At 48.6% G+C, this 22,213-nt stretch overlaps 1 protein-coding gene across 2 annotated transcripts in view; it reads left to right on the top strand.

The window, feature by feature from the left end:
• Nucleotides 1-9,580: 9,580 nt before the first annotated feature.
• Nucleotides 9,581-22,213, top strand: part of NEXMIF (neurite extension and migration factor) — a 175,001-nt gene continuing 162,368 nt past the window's right edge. For both annotated transcript variants that reach the window (XM_064463403.1, XM_064463404.1), the window contains exon 1: nucleotides 9,581-9,748. The gene's annotated coding sequence lies outside the window, so the exon portion shown is untranslated. The remainder of the gene's footprint in view (nucleotides 9,749-22,213) is intronic.

Consider the following 22,213-nt stretch of genomic DNA (forward strand, 5'->3'; position numbering starts at 1 on the left):
ACACTTGTCCTAAAGTCCTCATCGCCGAACCTGCTTTGAGACCTGTCAGAATGGCTGCCTGCACGGAAAATGAAGAAAACATCGGTCTACCAGGTAGCAGCAGCATAGCCAACTAAATCCAGCCAGTGCTCCTCTTCAAAATAGGTGCAAAAAAAGAACGTGGCTGTAGAAAAATAAATAAAAAAAAAAAGTACTTGCTGAATCACCCAACTGTTGCCAACACAGTTTTTGAATCAGATCAGAGGTGGGCAACAGCTACGAGTGTGCTGACAAATACGTGAAGGGAAGCCCTTGGCGCTGCCTAAGCTGCCTCTTGCTGTTCAGCCTGATGTTTGTCTAGAACCCAGAAGAGCCGTGATCAGCCTGGTTGTGGCTGTTTCTTTACCCATTGATGAGCTATCCATAAACAGAGGAAATGAACTAATTATTTTAAAAACCCAAACCCACCTAGGTGATAAAATTTAACTTTCCATTCTTTCCAAGAGCTTCTCCAGCAGCCTGAGGTTCTTCCCAAGGGCTCCGTAGCTTCTCACCAGCCTTGGCTCGGGTTGGGACAGAGCATCTCTGATCCTACCGATGAGTCACCCTGAAGCTGATCCCCAGTGCAGGCTGGAAAGTGATCTTTGTGGATCAGTCTGCAGCATATTGCACCGTTCGATGTGGTGGTCTGCTTCTGAAAGTGCCAAAAATACTACGGCTCTGTGAGGATTAGCTGAAACACCTTGGAATGGTTCCGGAATGAAGACCAAAGTGCTGCCAAGCTACAAGGACAATGTGATCTACACACTAGCTAGGACTAGTTAGGAAAAAGTATGATGTGAGCATGGTGTGGTTACCTAAGCCCTGGTGTTTTCATCAGCCAAAAAGTGAATGTTGTATGCCTGGGAAGTGCGTATGTGAATCTCCTCAACGTGACCGAACCTGTCTGTGAGAGTTGCCTCAGGTGCCAGGTCCACATCTCCGGTCAGGCCCTCCGGTCATACACATCTTGACGCTGTCTTCTTGAAGAGAAGCCGGAACAATGTAAGAAGATGATGACACAACTGGGAATATACATTTGTCCTATAAGGAAGATCTCTAAAACCTTCCAAATGTCTAGATTTCGGTCTAGATTAACATCTGTGGATCTCAAAATCTTGGGACTGCCATCATAAAAGACACTCTAAAAAGGTTGGAAATTGAGACCGTGCCTTAAGCCCTACAGATAATTGCCTGGCTGCCTTATGCCATATGAGGTAAGGTTACTCCACACAGGCAGTGCAATTACCTACGATACAGATGGAAAATGAAATTGCAACTTTGTGGGCCATTGTCAATAAGATACCCAAACTACAGGCTATCTCGCAGAACGGCTGCCCTCTCCTTGGGAAGAAAAGCTTGCGTTTATTCTCTCTGGAAACAAGAGATTCGAAAACGTTAATCTTGTAAAATGTGGCCTTTCAAGGTGTCCTATGAAAGATGATGATCTACTAAGTGTTTACACTGGTTTCTGCAGCTTTCAATCTATCAGAAAAATCTCATCACCTGAGACCTCCTAGGGCTTTAGTGGGAAGCTAAAATTCAGACTGAGTTCAAACAGAGACCGAGCTGATAGCAGATACAGGGCTTAAATACAGGTTATAGTCCAGTGCTGTTAGGATGGACTAATAGCTGAGTGCTTCTCCCCTTTTTCAGTGTTCTTATTCAAATTAGGGGCAAGAAGGAAGAAAAGGAAGCATACCAGGGCTGCATTCCCTGGAGGGGGGCTGTATTCCCTGGAGGGGGGTGTATAGGTTGCAGTGGAGACAGCGGCGGAGGTCCTTCCCTGTTGCAGTCCAAGGCAAATTAGCAGTGTTTCTGTCAATGTGTCTTCTGGAAGGTAAAATAAATAAATAAATAAATTCACTGAGAGATTATGAATTTCAAATTAAAAAAAAAGCCTTGGTTGTAATCACTCGCCATAAAAAAATAATCTCCTTTAATTTTAACTTAAGTGGGGAAGATGATGAGGGATGCAGGAAGTACATTTAATCTGTGCTTGCTGTCGTGTTTCTTTGTGCTTTTTAAAGTAAACATTTTGCCTTAAGAAATAAGCGAAATTGGTTTGCACAGGTGTAAAGCTTTCCTTTTATTAATACTTAAATAAATTGGGGACTGTCACTGAACTGCAATTTAGTAATTTTTTTTTAATCAGTCTTTGTTGGATTGGAAAGCGTTTATTCTGTTAGGAGGCTATAAAAAAAGATTTATCCTTAAAATAAGTTAATAAAAATCTCTTGTGAAAATGCTGAAACTAAGTGGAATGTTTCCAGAAAAATCAAGCATTATTATGATTTTTTTTAAAGTGTGTGTAAAATAATCCTGTCTTCCAAAAAGATGCTTGAAGTTGTTTGGATAGAGTTGGCATCTGCCGGAGTAGAGTCACACATAAGATAACATGATTGACCATTTTTGGCATAGGATGGTCTAAATTGGCTCATCTGTTGGCTGTCAGTCTCTTCTGAATTAGATCCAACTCTTTGTAGGCACGTTTCCATCTGGTTAAGTTTAGGACTCAAGCTGTTTATATATTTAAAAAAAAAAAAAAAAAGTATTTTGTACCAATAACAGTTTCTGGAAAAAGGTTTTTGCTTCTGTTCCTAATGCATTTCGGAACTATTTGGTTTACTGGTCAAAGTAACCCTCTGAAGAGTGAAAGAACATGTGCCCGTGTATTACGTAAAGACCCTTGAAACATGGAAATTAAATCGAAAGAATTTAAAATTTTTATACAGATATATCTAAATATATGTATACAGGCATGCATATAATTCTGTACTACGCTATTCTTCTAAATTGGAAAAACAGATTTTTAAGTCTGCTAATATTTTAACTATGTGCATTAAGGAAGTAGGATGAATACACGCTGTTACATTTGCATTGAGTCTTTCTAAGATTGGCCCTGCATTATTTTTACTCTGAATATTAGCCATCTGGCACTCCGTGCTGCAGTATTTAGTGCCACAAATAATAATGAAAAATATGGTAATATTCCCTGATACTTCAACGTAAAAATATATGACAGAGGGTATAAAGCTTTGGGCGTGTGATCTTAAAGCTGCCAAAGCACGTTGTTCCCTCTGCCCTTGTTTTCCGTAAATGATTCCTTGTCTGGAGGCAGCAATGGTAATAGGAAAGTCATTGGTTAATGCACATTAACGAAACGGCATTTCTTGTCGTTAACCAGCTACAGTCCCAAAGAAAAACGGGTGGGACAAACTCCAGGGTTTACACCTTTCTGCTCAGGTGGACGTGGGCGCATCCGAGACACACGAGAAGAAGGTGTTTGACTTCAGATATACCGGAGAGGGCTCTGTCTTTTCCACACCAGTTAAGCCCCATAAAAACGCACCAACTTGAAACAAAACAGCCTTTTCCTTCTGTCTGCCCACATCAAAATACGATGACGAGACTGTTGCATATTCAGCAAAACGGTTGTTCTCGCTGCAGTTAAGTTGCGTGATGAGATGGGGCTTCACAGAGCTGAGAGCTAACCTTCAGCCATCCTGCAGGCTGCTGCAGAGGTGAATGGCAAGCAAACTCACAGAACCTGCCGAGCCGCCAGTGCTTCAGGGGAGTAGCTGAAGGATGTTTGGGTTCACAGGAAGCGCGTGTTTTCGCGGACAGTCGTTTTAGAGAACCAATTGCTGGCACAAAGAATTTACCTTTAGGTGTTCTCTGAGGTTGGATGTCTTTCTGAAGAGCGGCCAGGCAGCAGCGAGGATGGCGAGGCCTCTTTGCCAGGTCACGTCGCTGCCCTCTCTGCGGTGAAAACAAGCACTTTCGTCAGCTCTGCGCTCGGTGACCTCTGCTCACTCCTGGAGCATCCTCTATATTGGAGGCAAGGGCATAAAGCATGAGGTGCCCCCAGGCACAAGGAGCTTAATGTTTCCTAAAGGAATAATTTATTAGACCTACGAGTAACAACTCCACCAGCAGTAAGGACGACTTGACTTCCTTTTCTTTTTGCGCTGCCCACCCCAAACAGTGCCATCGTCCACGTTGTGCTGTTGTCGATGCTGAACAAGATTTGAGTTTCCACCTGTTAACGGAGTCCTCGCCAGCTCTTTGGCTCTGCTGTCTCCATGCTGCGGTTCTCGATGCCAGCCAGCCTGGCCAAAGCAGCAGCTAGGTTTGGGCTATGGGCTATCCAGAAACATCTGCTGCATCTCTGCAGCTCATTAGCGGGGGCGTCCAGCCTCATCTGGGTCACCAGATTTGCTGCCTGTGAGTAGATCAAATTGACAGTGAATCCACGTCAGGTCTGATTTGTCCAGGCATGCCCCGGACCAAGGAGCAATGCCGGAGCAGAGGTTAGGTGTGCACGGGCCGCGTGGGGCTCAAGCACACGTGCCGGAATTCCGTGCGGAAACACAGGAGCCTTCAGCCAAGGGAGTCAACACCATCCACCTGTTCTGTTTCATATTCACCCATCTGACTGGGCCGGAGGAGGTGGGAGTGCAGCAGGGGCTCTGGGACCCTGACGGTGACGTGACATGGGGAGTTTCACCTTGGGGTTGTCAGGAGCCACATGGCTCAACAGCTCTGCTGCTGCAGTTGGTCGTGCTGCCTCAGAAGCTGGCGGTCAGCGTATTGGTCCCTTGTTCCTTCATCTCAGCTTTCTACTTTGATATATCCTGATCCTTTTGCCTTCTCCGGGTTCCGTTCTAACCTGTGCTCTGGCTCACTGCAAATCCACCAGACCATTCTTGAGCCTCTTTTGTTGTTGCTGGTTGTTTTTCTTTTTTTCTTTTCTTTTTTCTTTTTTTTTTTTTCACCCGTTAATACAGTAGCCTTCCCTAAAGTGGCCAAGGTTGCTAGTCCTGCCAAGGAAATGAGAGAACACAGAGCCTTCTGTCCGCAGAGCATTCGTCTTGGCCAAGGCACAAATGTAAGCTTTTATTTCCTCCTGTTCCAAAGCTACCAATAATGAGGTGTTTGGCCGTGGAAACATGGTAAGACAAATGCACAATTTAAACAAAGATTTACAATTTGAAGTTGAAGTGTTGGGAGGAAGGTGGGGGAACTTGGAGAAATAGGTATGGACTCACTTGGGGGATCGGAGCCTATTTAGCAGCATAGTTTGAAGGTTGCAATGGGCCATGGGAGCCCTCAGAGGCAAGGAACTGACTGACTTGAATAAGGAGGTTTTTTAGCCTTGTGAAGGTGTTGCAAGGGAGGGTTGGGGTTTTTTTTGGGTGGAGTGGGTTGACCAGTGGAGCAAGGAGCAGAGAAGCCTGGAAAAAACTAATCTGGGACCCTCCTCACCCTCCTTCCTTCTATAGCTCTGTCAGGCACGCTGGAAATCTGTCTTGCCCAGAGAGGTCAGCAACAGCCTTGAGTTTCTGCCGAGCGTTTTTGAAACGTCACCCGTCAGGGCAAAGAGAAGGTTTGGACTAAATAGCAGCATTGTTTCTCCAGCTCTGCTTAAGACGGCACTAAGACTTAGATGGCACTCTTAGAAGCGGGATGCAAAAAACCAGGAGTGTTGAGGGAGCCTTTCTGCAACCAGCGGGGTTTGTAATGAACAACTGTTTCGGGTAGGGTTTCGATGGCTTTTTGGCAAAGCTCAAAGGCTTGCCAGGTGTGGCAGCCAGGAAAGGAGAAATTCCATATGTGGCAGTTTGTGATTCCAGCTTTGTTTCTTCTTCAGGAATTGCTTCAGCCTCGGTACGAATGAATCACTGTTTGCAGGCTCAGCGTGATTTCCCCCAGCATACAGTCCGTTTTGAATCACACAGCAGGACCTAGGAAGGAAGGAGGACATAGGGTGAGTCCCTCACCAACCTGAGTCAAAGCCCCCCCTCCATGGAGCGCCTCCGGTTCTGCCAGTGGTCTACTTTACACCCTTCTTGTTCAGAAGCTGGTCCTGAAAGCCTGGTGGAAGAAATCCTCTCCAGCTCTTTGTGCTAGGGCAGGATAGGAGGGTGATGCCTCCTGTCATCCCGCTGCCTTTTGCAGCCGTTTTTTAAAGTTTGTAACATCTGGGCAGCTTTCCGCTTGAACCATGGTTTTCCAGGCTTACCCAAGAGCGTAGGGTTTGAGATCTTTGAAAATCACATTTGTGTAGTACTTGTGCCGCTGGCAAACCCGAATCCTCCTGCGAACCTCTGCCTTTCTCTCTGGCACTGTTCAGCAGAGGGGCTGTGTACGGCAGAAATTAATCAGGCCACGCAAAATGAAGGATTTAGCCCTTACTGGGTATGTCTTAGCGAGGCTCCCGTGCGTCGGGAAGAGTAGGCATCAGGACACGAAGGAATGATCAGGAAATAGGCGCTGGGAGAACTGGGAACCACCATGGCATGGGCCTGTTGCCATAATCCAGGTTCTGTGATTTTAGGCTCTGACTCCTGCTTCCTAGACAGACGGGCAAGCGTAGGCTCCCGGCATATATATGTGTCTGGGCACACAGATTTTGTGTGAAGACAGCTGGGAGGATGGGACAGATGTAAATGTCTGATCTGCTCCGTCTTACAGGTTGTAGTGAATGATTATGATGCACGTTGCAGCTGCACTGTATTGGGGAGGTCAGGAGAGCAGCGCAGGTGTGCGGCAGGGCAGAGCGAGGCGCCGGCTGGCATTGCAATTGCTCCTCGCTCAGGGTTTTGTTGATCTCTTCCTGCCGAAAGGAGTTTTCTCAGCACCTTGTTCTCGCACCTGTGAGTGTCTTTATTTGACAGTCTGGAAAATGACTACGCAGCCAAGGTGGGTAGTGCACTTCCGTCATGTCAGTGCACTTTCTGCATCTGTTTGTGGCAGTACATAAAAAGATCACAGTGCACAGACTGTTAATTTTTAAGATTGCCCAAGATGCTGTGCAGAGTTTTATGCTGCTGATGGATTAGTATTGTGGTAGTTCTGTAATTGAAGTACCTTAAACGAGTAGCGTGTGGATAAGTGAAAGTAAAGGCATTATATTGTATCACAGCTACAAGGATAATCTTTGAGCCTTATGTTTGTGTTCTCTCTAAAAGACAGCATTTAAATAAATACTTGGGTTGTCGTCTTCGAAACTGGCTCCAGGTGCGACGCTTACTTAATTGAATGTACCTCTTCATCTCCACGACAGCTCTCCCCGTGCTTACGTCTAATCTCACCTATGCGATTCTGTTCTGCCGATGGCTGTGGCTGCCAGCCTCCCCGCACGCAGCGCCGCTGCCGCCCCCTTTCCAAAGGCGTCGGTCGAGATGGGAAGGCCTGACAAACTCGCTGTCGTGCCCCAGTGCTTCTAGTCAGGTGCTTCCCGCGACGTGCCTTAGCCGCAGAGCTGCCGGCTTTGCCCGTGGGTCTTTGGCGGCGCTTCTGGAGGAAACAGCCCGTGTGTGTGCGCCGGTGGCCGAGTGACCGAGGGCAAAACCTCCCCCGAGTTCATGAAATTCTGAAAGCAGTTCATGAACACCATCCTGATGCGTGTTTGTTCTACTGAGCGCTGCCAGGTGCACTGTCGCCGTCCCACCTGACCCTGATTAATTACTCATTTATATTACTTGACTCTTTCTATCAAGAAGATAATGGGGAGTGGGTGGGCGTGCAAAGTTAAATGCAGTGTTGTGGTGGAGATCACGAACGTGCAAAGCTATAGGGATGCAAGTGTGAGACTTCCACAGCGATGGGGTGATGCCGGAGAGGCAAATCCTAACTGAGGACAGGCCTGGGAGGTGCCACCGCTGCTCCAAGGACTCGCTCCGTGGCCTTGGTCAAACCGCTCGCTGCTCGCCTGTGCTTCTACAGCAGGGCGTGACACCTCAAGCACGTGCCCCGCTGCAGCGGGAATGAATCATTTCTTTGCACGTGATGTATAGCGTACCCTGGCTACCACGGTTAACAAAGACCAAATGAGATCCGTCGCTTATTTTGAAGCACGGAAAGTTGATGCATGAAGTGTTCCACAACGCGCTCTGAATTCGGATGTTGCTATACGCTATTCCCGTTCTGCTACTGCGTATGCTCGTGGGGCTCTCGATGCTGCGAGAACAAGGACTAAAGCGCTCGATATTTTAAAATTAAAATTAAAATTTCAGTCACAGTATCACCTAATCAACTTTTTAGACCATATGCCTTGTGTTGTCTAGGATGAAAAGGCAGCAGAATTTTGTGCGAGCTCAAGTGGTAACTTAAGAATAGGAACCTCTGTTAAATATCACAGTGAATTTAATTAAAGCAAAAGGCTAATGCTCATCTTGCTTTTCTTCAACTGCAGTTAAAATACTCGTGTCTGGTTTGCTTTCTATTTGCTGAACAATTCCGTTGACTCAGGCGATACAACAACAAAACTTTCCTCCAGGCCCCAGCGCAATAACTCTGGACGTGGCGGACGTGCGAGGCGGGCAGCGCTGCGGGCGTCACGGAGAAATAGGGCCGCAATACTAAAAGCTATTGCAGGGGTCCTGCGAAGATGGATGTATTTTATAAGCTCGCAGGCTCTATAGGTGTAGATCCCTGCCTCCCCTCTTTCTCTCGCCCTCCTGTTCCGCGAAAGGCAGCGGCGGGTGAGCTTTCCCCTTCAGGTGCAGGTCCTGAGCGGCAGTGAGATGAGGCGGCCTCTTCCTTTTGCTGAGCACCTGAAGGTAAAGCGTAGTTTTAGAAGCCGTTGTGTATTAATAACGTGGTAACGACCATAAAGCAGAGGAGCCGTTGCAACCCCTGCCCTCATTTCCCATCCCTTACCCCTATTCGCTTCTGGCACCTATTGCAGGGGCTGGCGTACCGCGCTCGGGAGCGTTTCCCTCCGGGGCTCCGAGGGAGCGGTACCCGGGGGCGCGGCGGGGGCAGTGCCGGCATCCCAGCCGTGCCAAACTACCCCCCGCTACGGCCCGGCCTTCCCTCCCCCCTCCCGCAGCCCAGCGGGGCGTGCGGCGGCAGCCCCGGCCCCGCACCGCCTTCCCCCCCCCCCCATCGCCCCGAAGTGCCGCGATCGCCGCCCCGCCCTGTCCCCGTGTGTCCCCGCCGCCCCGGGGGATGCTGCCCCGCGTTCCCCCGGCCACGGACAGTGGGCTACCGGCCCCGGAGGGTGGGCTGCCGACGGCGGGGGGCGTGCGGCGGCACCGCCACCTGCCCCGGGCCTTGGCGGCAGGTGAGGCCGCCCCGCCGGGGTCCGGGCCCGCGGCGACGCGCCCTTTATGCCCGGTGGCGGCGCGGAGCGCGCTCCCGCGGCGCGGGGAAGGGGAGAATGGGGGGAAAGGGGGGCGCCGGTCCCGCGGCTGAGGGAAACAATGGCAGCGGCGGCGGCGGCGCTCCCCGGCACCTCTTGAATGGGCACAGGCGGCCGGGGTGGGGGAGGCGGCGGCGGCGGGGAGGGAGCGGCGGAGGGGGAGGAGGCGGCGGCGGCGGAGGGGCGAGGCGGGAGCCGCCCCCCCTCCCTCCCTCCCTCCCTCGCTCCCTCCCTCGGCGGGGAGTGCGGGGCCGGCTGCGCGCCGCGGGGGGCCCGGCCGTGCTCCGGCGGGCGGAGGCGCTGGGGGCCGGGAGCGCTGGCTCCGCCGAGGGCCCTGCGGCGGCGGCGGCGGCGGCGGCGGGGGAGGAGGAGGAGGAGGAGGAGGGGCGGGGGCCGGCGTGCGGGGGGGGAGGGGCGGCGGGGGGGTGGGGGGGGGCGGGCGCGTCCACCTGCGCGCGCCGGGGCCCCGGGCGCATGGAGCAGCGCTGAGCGCCGCCGCCACCGACAGCGACAGCGACAGGCGGGCGGGGGGACCCGCCGGCCCCGCGCGGCCGCCTCCCTCGCGGGCCCGGCGCTGAGGTGAGTCCCGCCGCGGCGCCGCTCCCCCCCACCTCACCCCTCCGCCGCCTCCACACGCACCGCGGGAGCCGCAGGGAAGGCGGCGTGAGGCGAGCGGGGGAGGAGGAGGAGGAGGAGGAGGAGGAGGAGGAGGAGGAGGAGGAGGCCGGGAGGTGGTGTGTGTGGTGAAGGGGGGGGGATGCTGATGGCAGCGCCGGCCTGCGCGGCGGCGCGGGGGGCGCAGGCCTGCGGGGAAGTTGCGCGGCGGCGGAAGGAGCGCGGCGGCCGGAGTGTGTGTGTGTGGTGCGTGTGTGTGTGGTGTGAGGGGCGGCGGCGGCGGCGGGGGGGGGGCGGCCGGTGCGGGGCCAGTTGGCGCCTCCCCGCCCCGGGCAGGTGCGGGGCTGGGCGGGGGCGCCGCCCCGCAGGGCCCCGGGGTAGCGGGAGCCCCCCCCTCGGCCGCCCCTCGGGGCCTCCCGCACGCCCCGCGGGGGTGTATTTACAACGGCGGGGGCGGGGGCGGGGGCGGGAGGGGGGGGGGGCTGCACTTCAGCCTCGGCCAGAACAACAGAAAAAAAAAAAAAGGAAGGGGGATGGGATTTAAAAAATAAAAAATAGAAAAATAAATGCCCCGACCCTGGAAGTAACTGTCATTTCGCGTATTAAACTAGAAAACTGGCTAATCAAATGAAAACTGGCTCATTGTCTGAAACTCTATCCCAGCGAAAAAATGCGGCTGTGAATATAATTAACCATCTGTCTAGCGAGCGGTGGAGAATTGGGTTCGTGCGGGTTTTTATTCCGGTCTCTTTAATTTGCGGACGGCTCGCGCGGCGGTGGCAGCGGTAATGTGTTTTGCTTACTAAGTGTAAGATGTGACCTGTGTGTGTGCGTGGATGATGCTGAAACAGAGGAGGAAGGGGGGGTGCGGGGGGGGGGGAATAATGAAATCCTCGTCTCCGGAATGAACTGTGCCGCTCGCCAGCGATACGGTTTATGATATATTAACCCAAACAAGCTGTGATGGGACCGGCGATGAAAGCGAAGGTTACGCGTTTGCTCCCCGTGATGCTCTCCGGCCTTTCGCCTCCCGCTCGGAACAAGCGCAGGATGGGTGCGTATTTGGGGGATTCGCGGGTGGGTGTCGTGGGTGGATGCGTGCGGCCGGAGGAGAGCGGTGCGCCTGTGCGAACCAGGGCCTGAATGAGCCTCTTGCGTGAAAACAAAACGGCTCTGTGGCTCTGAAACCTTCCCTGAGGTTTTCCCCCCAGCTTCCTTCCGCTCGGCGGTTTGCTCGTCCCTCCTGCCCCGCACCAGCCCCTCCGGCCGGCTTCGCCCGAAACCTCTGTGCAGCCGTCAACATCCTGGTACTCGGATGTGCGTTCTCGGTGTCGGAGGTACCTGCTGTTATCGCCGGAGCGGCGTGGTAATGCGGTAACCACCGTGCCCGCAGCAGAGAGTCTGCTGGAAAGTGAATCGTGTGTCTGCCTCTACGCACGCTCGCGCTCGTTGGGGTTGGGTGGTTTGTTTTTTTTTTTAGTTTAGGTAAGGGAAGAATACAGAAACTAAAAAAAAATAAATAATGGGAGCGCTCAGGCAGGTAGGATGCAATTTAAAGTCGCTTCGGCTAATACCCCGTACAAAACTACATTTGTTAAGGTATGCGAACTGTGCATAAGGCAGCAGGCTTTGTTGAATCACTTCTTTAAAAACAAATACTTGACAAAAGAACCAGACCTGCTAAATGGGTAACAATTATGTAAGCCCATAGTAGGTTTTGATGTACGTCAAGTCTGTTAAATAAATCAACCTGTTCAGTGAATAAATCTGCTATGCACCAACGCTCGCTTTATTTATTTATTTATTCGTTAAGGGAATAAACCTGCCTGTGTATTTCAGATTTTTCTACTGAGCATGTGAATCTTGCGGCCAAGCCCTGTAGCTGCCGGTGGCACAAGACAAACCCACGGGGAGGGTGAGGTGCAGTGGGGGGGGGGGGGGGGGGAGGAGGGAGGGGGCACGCCAAGTAATAAGATGGATATTAAAAATACACAAAGATGTGCATACGGATTCCTAGTGATAAAATTCTCGCTGATCCATGTCTTGATGGAGTATTTGCTTTGCGGTGGCAATGGCCCATACAAAGCTACATTGATTTAGCTTTCTCTGTTCACGATGGCAGTTCTGGTGAATAATTATTTTCCCAAAAGCCCTAACTAAGGGAAGAAAGAGAGTCCCTGCTTGGCCTACACAGTAGTACAGTATCTTTGAAAGCGCGTATCCGGCTGCAAATAAAGAGAGCCAGTTCAAGTGTTACTACACTCAGCAGAAATAAAACGGAGGCAGAAAAGGGGAGCAGCCGGCCAGCTTCCCCGTGCACCTCATCCCCCCCTTCCCCTCTCTGCACCTCACCCGGCGCTTTGCTTTGGGGGGCGGGGAGGGGGATTCTTTGTGGTTTTGTTTTTCCTTTTTTGTGTTTGCTGTCGCCTTTTGGAGGCGAGGCTCCGGCAGCCCCCTTAAACGTTGAGTTCTGAATGATGAGGAGTCTCTTTTGGATTAAAAAAAAAAAAATAAAAAGGGGAAAGACTGTGGCCAGTGGGTTTTAACTTCCGTAGCTGGTACGGGGACAGGGAGCATGTCTGCGTGGGGCCATGCTTTCATGGTGTCCTCCTTTTTTGAGATGGCGATGCCTCGTGGATGTTTTTGTGATTGATCACGTGCATATCTTTTTCCTGTCTTTGGAAAGAGGCATATGAAAAGACTTAAGTGTGCTTGTGGGACCGAAATGGGTGCAGGTGAGGCTTGGGGAGAAAGCGTTCCCGAACAAAGGGGTCCGACTCGGCTTGGCATCCCGGGCGTAGGACGCAACCGTCGATACACGGTGCAGCAGCGCTTCTCAGATAATAAGGCTTTTTCCTTCGTAGGCAGAGTAATAACAAACCAACCGTGCCGACTTCCCGCAAACAAAAAGCAGCGCTAGGAAATAATCTTTCTCCTTGGGCGGAATCCAGGGAGGAGAGCCGTGGGTGCTCCAGACCTTGCCCTAGTGCTCGCGTGGGGGCCGTGCGGACGCTGCCGTGGTTGGGTTTGGCCCTGGGAGAGGTGGGCAGCCTGAATGTTAAACACCGCCAAATCGCTAATGCTTCTCAGTAACGACAATTTTTGGTCTGTGAGGGAATTTAAAGAAAAAAATATTTTGAGAAGTAGGAGCAAAACAATTTTTACATAATCCACCTGTTACGTCCAAAGTCCTGTGTTTTCACCTGGGAGAGGATTGCACCTTTTTATTTTTATGCTAGATCTTTGTCTACTTTTAGCCCCGCTTGAGTTGGCTTTATAATCATTACCTATGTATACAGTCAGGTGCTCGACGAGCCTGATTTTGTGGAAGCTGCCAGCAGTGAGTAAATGAGCCATGTGGCATAAAACCGAGCGCACCATGTTTTGTTGGTACCTTGCTCTTCCCTCCTTCCTTCGAGTTGGTCGTGCGCACCCGTGGTGTCACCTGCGGGGGGCCCGGGCTGTGCTGGCGTGGGGACCTGCCTGATTTGTTATCCGTACGTGGTGCTAGAGGTGGGGTCTCAGTCCTTTGATTTTTTGGGCTCCTGGGTGCCGTTGCAACGAAACCTTAAATAATTACTTCGTGTTAGGTTGTTGTGTAGAAAGCAGTCAAGTTATAAATGCTGGAGACGATTAACTGGTTTAAGCATCCAGGCACTGGGCGTGGGTTTTGCCTGAAGGATGCACGAATTGAGGATAAGCCGTTCCGCTGTCAGTGCCAAAGTGTTGTTACCATCGGTTCCCTGCCTGTGGATGTGAGGAAAAATCGGGAGTATTTGGTAAAGCTGAGCTGGAGTGAAGTTTGCGGGAGGAGCTGTCAGCTCTGCAAATCAGTGTTGAAGCCGGCTGTGTGCCTTATCCTTAGGAAAGTCGTCTTATGAACAGCAAGAGAAGGTGGCTTTAGTTCAGTAGCGCTTTGGAAGGCGAGGTGGTAGTGCTGGGTAGATTTTGTTTGCAGTTCAGGGGAGTAGCATGTAATCTGTGTAATACTGCTTTTGTGTGCCTCTCTTGCAAATTGATGTCTGGGGAATGACATGTAGCAAAGGCTCTAGACCAGCAGGTCTCTGATATTTTTGTAGCAATGTCTTTTTATTCAAAGCAGGTGTCGTGGAGATCTTTCATCCCAGGATTTCTTTCATCTCTGGCGTTTGTTAGCTTGTGTTAAAACTTTAAATGTCGAGAACTTCTTGTGTACGGAAGGTGTTCTCGTATTGCTTTCGCATGAGCTGAGCCGGATCATTACGCCGTCTCCAAACAGTGATACGTATGAGCTGGATCTGTGTCTGCATCGCTGCGTCAGCTCTGCGAACAACACAGGGATGTAACCCAGTGCCCTCGGCTCGCAGGAGAGGTCCGTGCTGGCTGTGTCGAGGACGCTGCTGGGAGATCTGGGAGCGGGCAGCAACGGAGGGTGTTGTTCCTGGGCAGTTTCCTTCTGACCCTCAAGTATTTAGAAGGCGGGTTATGCCTAGTGACGTGAGCTCATGTTTGCAGTCTAGTTTGGTTTTAACAAAGCTCTGGAAATGCTTTTTACTGTAAGATGCCTGATTTGATTAATTTATCCAAGCTCTTGTCTCGATAGCCTCCCATGATAGAAAATTCCATTGACTAATTGTTTTCTTTCACTGATCCCCTATTTCTGTGTTTTGTTTTCATTTGTTTTTATACTGTATCTTCAGAATATGGGTGGATGCGTCACTAGAAGTTTCTGATCGATCTTGTCTAGATTTACAGCCATTGCCCCTTGGGAGGGTAGGACCATGGGATGCTGGACCCAAAGGGCTGGCGTTGCTTCTGCTTAGACCCCAGCTGGTTCCTCTACCAAATCAGTTTTAACACCTTTCTGAATCGTCGTTATTGTTACTGTGATCATTGTCCCTGCAAATAGTTATCCCTAGGCGTGAGACCAAGAGCGTCTCTGTCCTAAGAGTCCAGGAGAGCTGGAGGTCAGATTTCTGGATGTCACCTTGTACGGCATCGCAATGCCAGTCGTCAGCGTGTCACTGAATCTGGCAGGAACGGCAGAGGTTGGACGCTTGGCCTGGACGCTGGTGGGGCTTTTTTGCCAGTTTATCGTCTTTCTTGCCTTGCTCATGTAGAGCCTCTGTTATGCAGAACGGCTCCTCGTGCAGGGGCTGCCGGTTCATGTTGTGAAGGTCATCCTTACCACTTTGTGGTGTTCACTACTGTTGGCTGAAGCTGTTAGATGCTTCTCTGCTGAGTCAGTTTGAGAGGGGAATGTCAGGATTTCTAAAATCAAATAGCTGAGGCATTTCCTCCATCCCGTCTCCCCCCAGGTAGGGGAGCTTCTCATGTACTGAAACTCGAGCGGTATCATGGGGCTTTTCCTGGTGTGCTGAAGCTGGTGAGAAGGCGGCTGATGCTGAGACTGTTGCATTTCTGAGGGCGTTCAAACTTCCAGATGGAGGTTATCAGAAAGATCAGCTCTTGTGAATCTTGCAGGATGTGGCTAGACGTTCAGGAGTGCCAGGACGTGGCGTGGTGGACAGTAGGGCACTGCTCAGCACGGAGCACTCCTGACCAACTGCCTGGTCATTTCATTGCCTACGTGAGACCTGGGCTCTTCGGAGGGCTAGCGCACAAATTCCCAGCTCTTTCTCAGCCCCGTTCTAGGTAAGGTCTCCGCCATGCTTGGGAGTTGCCTTTGGGGCTGCATAGATTAGAAATTTGATTTGATTAGAAAAAAATCAAATTCCTTTCCTCACACTTGGAAGGTTTTCTGTTCTGAGTTATAGCGCAGAATAACCAAGTGTAGAAAAGACAGACTCTGTGGGTAGATTTTGTTTCCTGTACAATATCCCAGTGAATGACTTTGATGGAGAAGAGAAGCTGAAGTCTTATGAAGGGCCTGTTTATTGGCATTAATTATTTTTTATTAGTTACAGCATCCGTAGTCCGTTGGCAGCAGAAGAGCCCAAAGTAAGAATATTGAATCTTCAGAAGTTTTTCAAAGCTTGCATTTTTCATAAGGAGCTTGTGAAGCTTCAAATCTAAAGCTTCCAAAGCCTTTTTTTTTTTAATTCTTCAGAAGTGCCACTGAAGCTCTTTTTTTTAATTTTTAGTATTTTAGCTGAAACTATAAGTTTTATACATCAAAAAAAAAAAAAGTTCTTTCCCATCCGTTGCGTTGGTCCCAGTTTTCAGGTCTCCAGCTGGGTCAGCTAGATCCTCTGCAGGCATTGACTGTCCTCTGCAGACCTGGTGTGTACCCTGCGCTACCAATTTGCTGTTGTTTTTCCTCTCCGATGAGGGTTTTCCTCTGTGGCTGGTAGCAGGCTGAAGCACACGCCGACATGAAAGGTGCATTTGTTTGCAACGGGCCAGTTAGGACAATATTTGACCTTCACAGTTGTTGAATAACTTCAGAAAAATTCTTAACTGCTTCACAGAAACAAGGGTTGTGGGTGGGAGTTGAACAAGTACAAAGTGAATCTGGTGTCCCTTTGGCCAGCTTTTTCCCTGTAGCCTGCAAGGTCATGTTTTAATAGTCTGAACAGGAATTTAAGGTTCGTGCTGGTATTTCGGTGGCAATACAGATGGATGCTTGGTCTTGTTCCGTGTTGCTTCAGGGAATGGAGTGATTAGTACTCTTGGCCTTCCCTGAACGTTGAGGGTAAAAATGCAAATTGCCTTTTTTCAGGGTGGTCAGTGTTCTCATTTGTGTGAGAAGACTGTTGGAGTGGGATTATTTTAGCTACAGGAAGTTGTGATGTGGGGTTTTTTGGTTTGTTGTTTTTTTTTTAATTTGGTTTTTATTTTTTAAAATTTGTTTCTTACATTACATGAACAGCTTTACTTAATCGATAGCTGTGCCTTTAACGTGGAAGGATGGGTAGAATTTTCGGGAAGATTGGAAAGGAAAGCCTGCTGCTGACCACAATTTTTCAGCTCATATTAAAGCAAACAAGCAAACTCCTATCTTCTTGACACTGCTGGCTCTGTAGGGAGCAACACGCAATAATTTCCCATGGTTTGTTTATGTCTGTATCTAAGGATATCCACTATATCAAAATCACCTGTCCATGTAGTGCCTTGTCTTAGATTCTTTGTGTATGTGATATATTAATTTTGAAGTGTATCGAGCAGATGTTGCCAACTTGTGCAGAAATACAGCAGATTATGATACAAGCAGCATGGCTAATGTGCAATACTGGAATTTAGGACCATTACTAGCCCACGGTGCCTATGAGTTTATCTGACGCAGAGGAGCCACGTGGCATTAAGGAGGCCAGGCATGGCAAATGCAGAGAAACCCATCAGCTGAAACCTCCCACAGAAAAAAATAATTTGTCCTAACCCAGCAACCTTCACTTACTTAATTGTCTTATTTGTCTGGTTAGCTTTTCACTTGATGGAGAGTTTGTACTGCAGTAAAACCACTTTTGTTTATTGTGCCTGTTTCTTTCTTTAATTTGTGCTAATTCCTTGCTTGCTGCTTTCTGGGTTTGAACTGGGCCTGTCCTCATCTCAGCTGTTAACACCAGCCATTCTGAACGTGAATAGGAGGCTGGGCAATCCCCTGTTATTTCCAAGAAGTCTCTGGTTTGAAAGGGTGAATTTTTTGATTGGCTTGATAGCTCAATCTCACAGTTTATTGCTGTATTAGGCAACGCAAAGCTATGTTTCGGGGTTTGCCTTGGGATATAGTGTATGTCTGTATACAGCGGCAAGCTAAGAGCAGTTTCCCCTTCTTCTGCAGAGGGCAGTTTAAGACCTGGTGCTTATTGATCGACAGGGCGTAGTGCGGATTTTACCCTTCTGAAGCATTTCTGGTTTTGGAGGAAAGATGGGCATTGGTTACGCCGCAGAGCTGAACGCAGAGTTTGTGAGCGATGCGTTGGCTGTTCCGGGGCTACTGGTGTACGCAATTACAGATCGTGATTCATGTGTTAGGCAAACCCTGGTATCTCAGTCCCCCTCTCAGTTTTTCTTCCTGTTAACTATAGCCTCCTTTCCTCCCTTATTTATGACATTTGCCTCTATATGCACAATCCGCCAGCGTGTGTGCCGGATTCCCTCACTGCAAATACTAGGATGAGTTTAAGACATCTTAGAGGTTAGTTCAGGATGAATTCAGGAGCATCTTGGATTAACTTTTCAACTATGACAGGTATTCTGTCGGTGGTCTGGAGGGGGAATTCTGCAACACGAGTGGCTTGAGCCTGTGAGGAAAAACCCAAGTGCAGGCATGGCCCTGGGGCGTTCAACGCCAATGGAAGAGCCAAGAGTGGGAATGGAGGGAGACGGCCCCTAGGAAGGGATAGGGGGCCATGCTGGAGCAACATAGTAAGTGTGACATTTCATCATTAATGGTGGGGAGAAGAAGAAAATGCTGCTTAAATTGAGGCTGTTTTCCCAGCATGGTATGGAAAATTCTTCATTTGCGTTGCGATCAGTAAGTTTGTGCATGGTGGGGTCCAAACACCGCATCAGAAATGCTCAGTGGTCGTGTGGTGTCTTAAACTTCACGTGAAGGCGTAGGGGTTATTTTCCCCAATATAACCTGTAATAAACATAAAACATATAAAATCTGCAGCTGACAATATAATCTCTGAGTTCTTGCCCTGCGTTCTGTGGGTTGGTGTGAAACAAAAGGGGGTTTAAGATACGCAGTATTATATCCTGCTATTCGGTTAGGCCTGGGCATTGGCTGAAGGGGCTGTCTTAAATCACACCTACATTTGCAAATGTCAGTAAATGAAGAGTTGAGGTGATCTGTGGCTGTTTGAATAATTTCTTTCTGGGGCATTTCTGCTCAAATAAAAGGGTAGCAGAGGGGTTGGAACGAGCGCTTCCAGATCTGATGGTGGTTACGCGGGGTGCTGCTCCCCTTAGTCCTTTGCTATCAAATGCTTTCACACACTGCTCTGGCTCTCCCCGAACAACTTCTCTGCATCGCATGGTAATGGAAGTCAAAAGAATTTGTTTGATGTTATTTATTCAAATCTGGAAAGGATGGTTGTGCAAAGACCAAAGAAAAATGGTTTTAGTCTGACAAATGCCAAGGGTTTTTGTTTTGTTTTTAAAGCCCAAACAAACCCTTTGGGATCCTTGGCTGGGTATATAATAGCATGAAATACACCATTTCTTTCATTCTGCTTACTAAAAATCTAATTCTTTATGCATTTAAAATGGGAGTTGAGGTAAAACCGGAGTTTAGCTTTGTTGACCTATATTTATGAAAAGAGAAGGCTTGCTAACTGTTGCAAGAAAATATATAGTGCTCTCTATATACTCTGATGAAATGTATACACATACTAAGAACACTTTTGGGATTCTTCATCTTCTTACTGGATGTTTAAGCCTTTTCCAGCCAGATTCAACCTGTTTGTGCTGTTCATAGCGTGTATATTCAGGCTTCCCATTAATAGCCATGGAACGTCAATGAAGAGGGGCAGCAGAACAGGGAGTTCAGAAATAAGCAGGGAAGAGGGGTAGTACTGAAAACCTCCCTGATCTCAAGGTTTACAGGTGAACATTTTTTTCCCTGCTGCTTTTTTTTTTTTAATTCAGCCTGCTCTTCATAAAGTGCAGTTTAATGGTTATCGTGCTGCTTATTGCATAACTGTGGCACAGATGTTATTTTTTGTAATGTTGCCTGACGTATTTAAAAGGGAAAGGCAGGAAGGGAATTTATACTCTTTGGAGATGAATATGTGGAGCCTATTAGTCTTAAAAAAAGTGTGAAGAGCTTGTTAGAGCCGAAGCTGGCACACCTCTGAAAGGCTGATCTGTGGAGTGGAGCTCTTCAGATAAAGAATGTGTGTTGTGTCTTCTGGAGTTTGTTGTATGTGTTCCCAGATAGCCTGAAATCAGAACTCGGTGGAGCGCTTGCGTGCTTCATGTTTAGGCACATGCTTAAATATTTTGTGGAAACGAGACCAAATCCCAACGTATATTTAATAAAATAAGGTGTTGTCCAAAGTTAAATTTTGCAGGATAATCAGCAGCGGTGCTTAGAGTTAAGGGACGTGAAGGTGAAATACATCGCTCAGCACGAGTAGTACTGAATATCAAAGTGTTTGTATTGCTGCAGCGGAAAAAAAACCCAACCCAACCCTTTAAAGTTGCTTTCTTATGAGGGTTTGACTGAGGAAATACAGTTAGAAATACATTGGGCTTCAGCGGAAGGAAAAAATGATGTGCAGGCCTACTGTTTCCCATTGGAATAGGCGTGAGGACATAAAGTCGTCTCCTTTTGGCATTTCTAACAATATTAGAAGTTTTAAACAGTAGAAATGCAAATAAGTAGAGACGAAAATGGTAGATGCTATATTTATAGAATAGACTAGACTATTCTCTAATACAAAATGATGTATTTATATTTATTTATGTATAATAACAAAGTGCTCAGTGTTTCAGATCAGCACAGGGGACCTCGATTCACAAAGTTTTCTAAACACTGGATAAACCCGCACAACCCACCTCTCCCTGCTCTGTGGAGGAGCTAAGCGGCTCACGGAGAAATTAATGACCTGCTAGAAACGCAGTCGTGAAACGAACCCAAGAATCTTGACTTCCCAGCCCTCATTTGCACGTGCGTGCGGGGTAATGGAAAAATTGTTTGTGATAAATTGGTAAGGGGGGAGGGAAAAGGGGGAAATGACACCTACTGTCATTGAGCGTCTTTTTGAACTCTCGGGTTAAAGGCAAATCAAATGATTCATTTAAAAGAACTTGCAAAAAGAACAGGTGTACGGATATAAAAACAAACAGAAGGAAACTGGAGAGTGTTTTTCACTTGTTTCTGCCTAGGGCAAAATATTTTGGGTTGATTTTTATTTTGCTTTTGTTCTCCCCTTTGCCCTTCCCCCCAGCTGGATTACCTACTACAGGAAATAATGAATTAGGCAAAATAAACCCTAAATTATAGTTGTAGACGCTGGAGCTGCTGCGGGAGCGTGGGATTACGCCCAGGCTCAGGCGTAAATTTCACGGCAGTCCTTCTGCCCGGCCTTTTCTTCAGCAAGAAGCAGGGAGGCTCTGACTTCGGACCGCAGCTCCCGCAGCCGGGCTTTCGCGGCCTCGTCCTTGCAGCCGTGTTGGCGCGGGGTGTCGATGTTACCGTCCGGGATGGGGGAGAGGGCGTCTCGCCTGCCTCCCTCGCTCCGTCGCAGGCAGGGCTCCCTTGGCTGGCAGGTGGACGAAGCTCCTCCAGGCTCTGGAAATACGCTCCCTTTCCAGTGTCCAGTGACACCTGGGCGGTGTTTAGTGTGTGGTGCTCTGAAAAATTCCTCTTCTGGCTAAAAAAGAAATGGATGGAAAATATTAGGCTAAAATAGGAGGTTCGTGCTGATGCAAGCTGTGTTTACTTTTGAAAATTCAGTTTATTAAACTCAAGGCTGCAGAACTCCAGGGATCAGTGATGCTGTCTGAACATCACCTAACGCACCACACAAGCAATTTTTCAAAATTACTTTTTTAATTAAAAGTTGTATCGGTTTAATGCGAGTTAAAGGAAAGTTCACAGGCTTAGCGTGCCGCAGATTTGGGAAAAACCTTCTTCTGCCTTTTTAAGTTTATCCAAAATAGTGAATATGCATGCAAAGAGAGGGGAATCTCCTTTTGGGCTTTACGTCTGAGGGATTGCAGGGTAGAGGTATTTATTGATTATCAGTCGAGCTCGGCTTCTGTTACCCTCGGAAGGAGCTGCACAGAAGCTGAATCGGAATATGAACATAAGGAAAACAAGGAGGACTTGAGGTACTGCGGAGGAAAGTCAATACAGAGCTTATTTAAATGTCAGCTGCCTGGGAAGAGCTCTGCTCAAAAGCTGTAAGGAGAGATTAGGTCTAAGACATAATGCATGAGTGTGTAAGGAAGGGAGGAAAGATTGCTGAGCAAGTCAGGTGCTGGGGGGAATGCGTGCGAAAGGATTATATTAAGGAGGAGGAAGGAAGAAGAAACTGCTGACTGAAAATTACATCTGACAATTAATTTTGAGCAACTAATTGGAGAAGCACGTGGCTTTTGGACATGGGAAGACTGTGATCGTAGTTGGTGGGCGATCTGATCTGTTTTAACAGCGTTATTCATCAGCACAGTTGACAGGGACAAGCGACACTCGCTACAAATCTGTTTACTACATCTATATATTGTATTTGTTTTCTGAATGTATGTACAGAGTGTCTCTGTAAGCGTAGGACTTCTGGAATTTGAATCACATTGGCTAAATAAAGCCAATAGGCCGGAGTTGTAATTGTGTGGCATTTGTCAGCGTAAGTGGATTTACGTTCGAGTAGAGCTTGAGCCAAAAAAGTCACCATTTTGTAGATGAATAGCCTTATTCTGGATTTCACTGCCACTTTTATTTTGGAAAGTTAGCCGCTAATTATGTGTTGTAGTAAGAAGCAGTTGTATTACAGTTGTGCCTGAAATAAAATCAGGTTGAGCACTCTCCTACAAGAA

Source organism: Phalacrocorax carbo, chromosome 11 (assembly GCF_963921805.1).
Source record: "Phalacrocorax carbo chromosome 11, bPhaCar2.1, whole genome shotgun sequence".
NCBI classification, from domain to species: domain Eukaryota; kingdom Metazoa; phylum Chordata; class Aves; order Suliformes; family Phalacrocoracidae; genus Phalacrocorax; species Phalacrocorax carbo.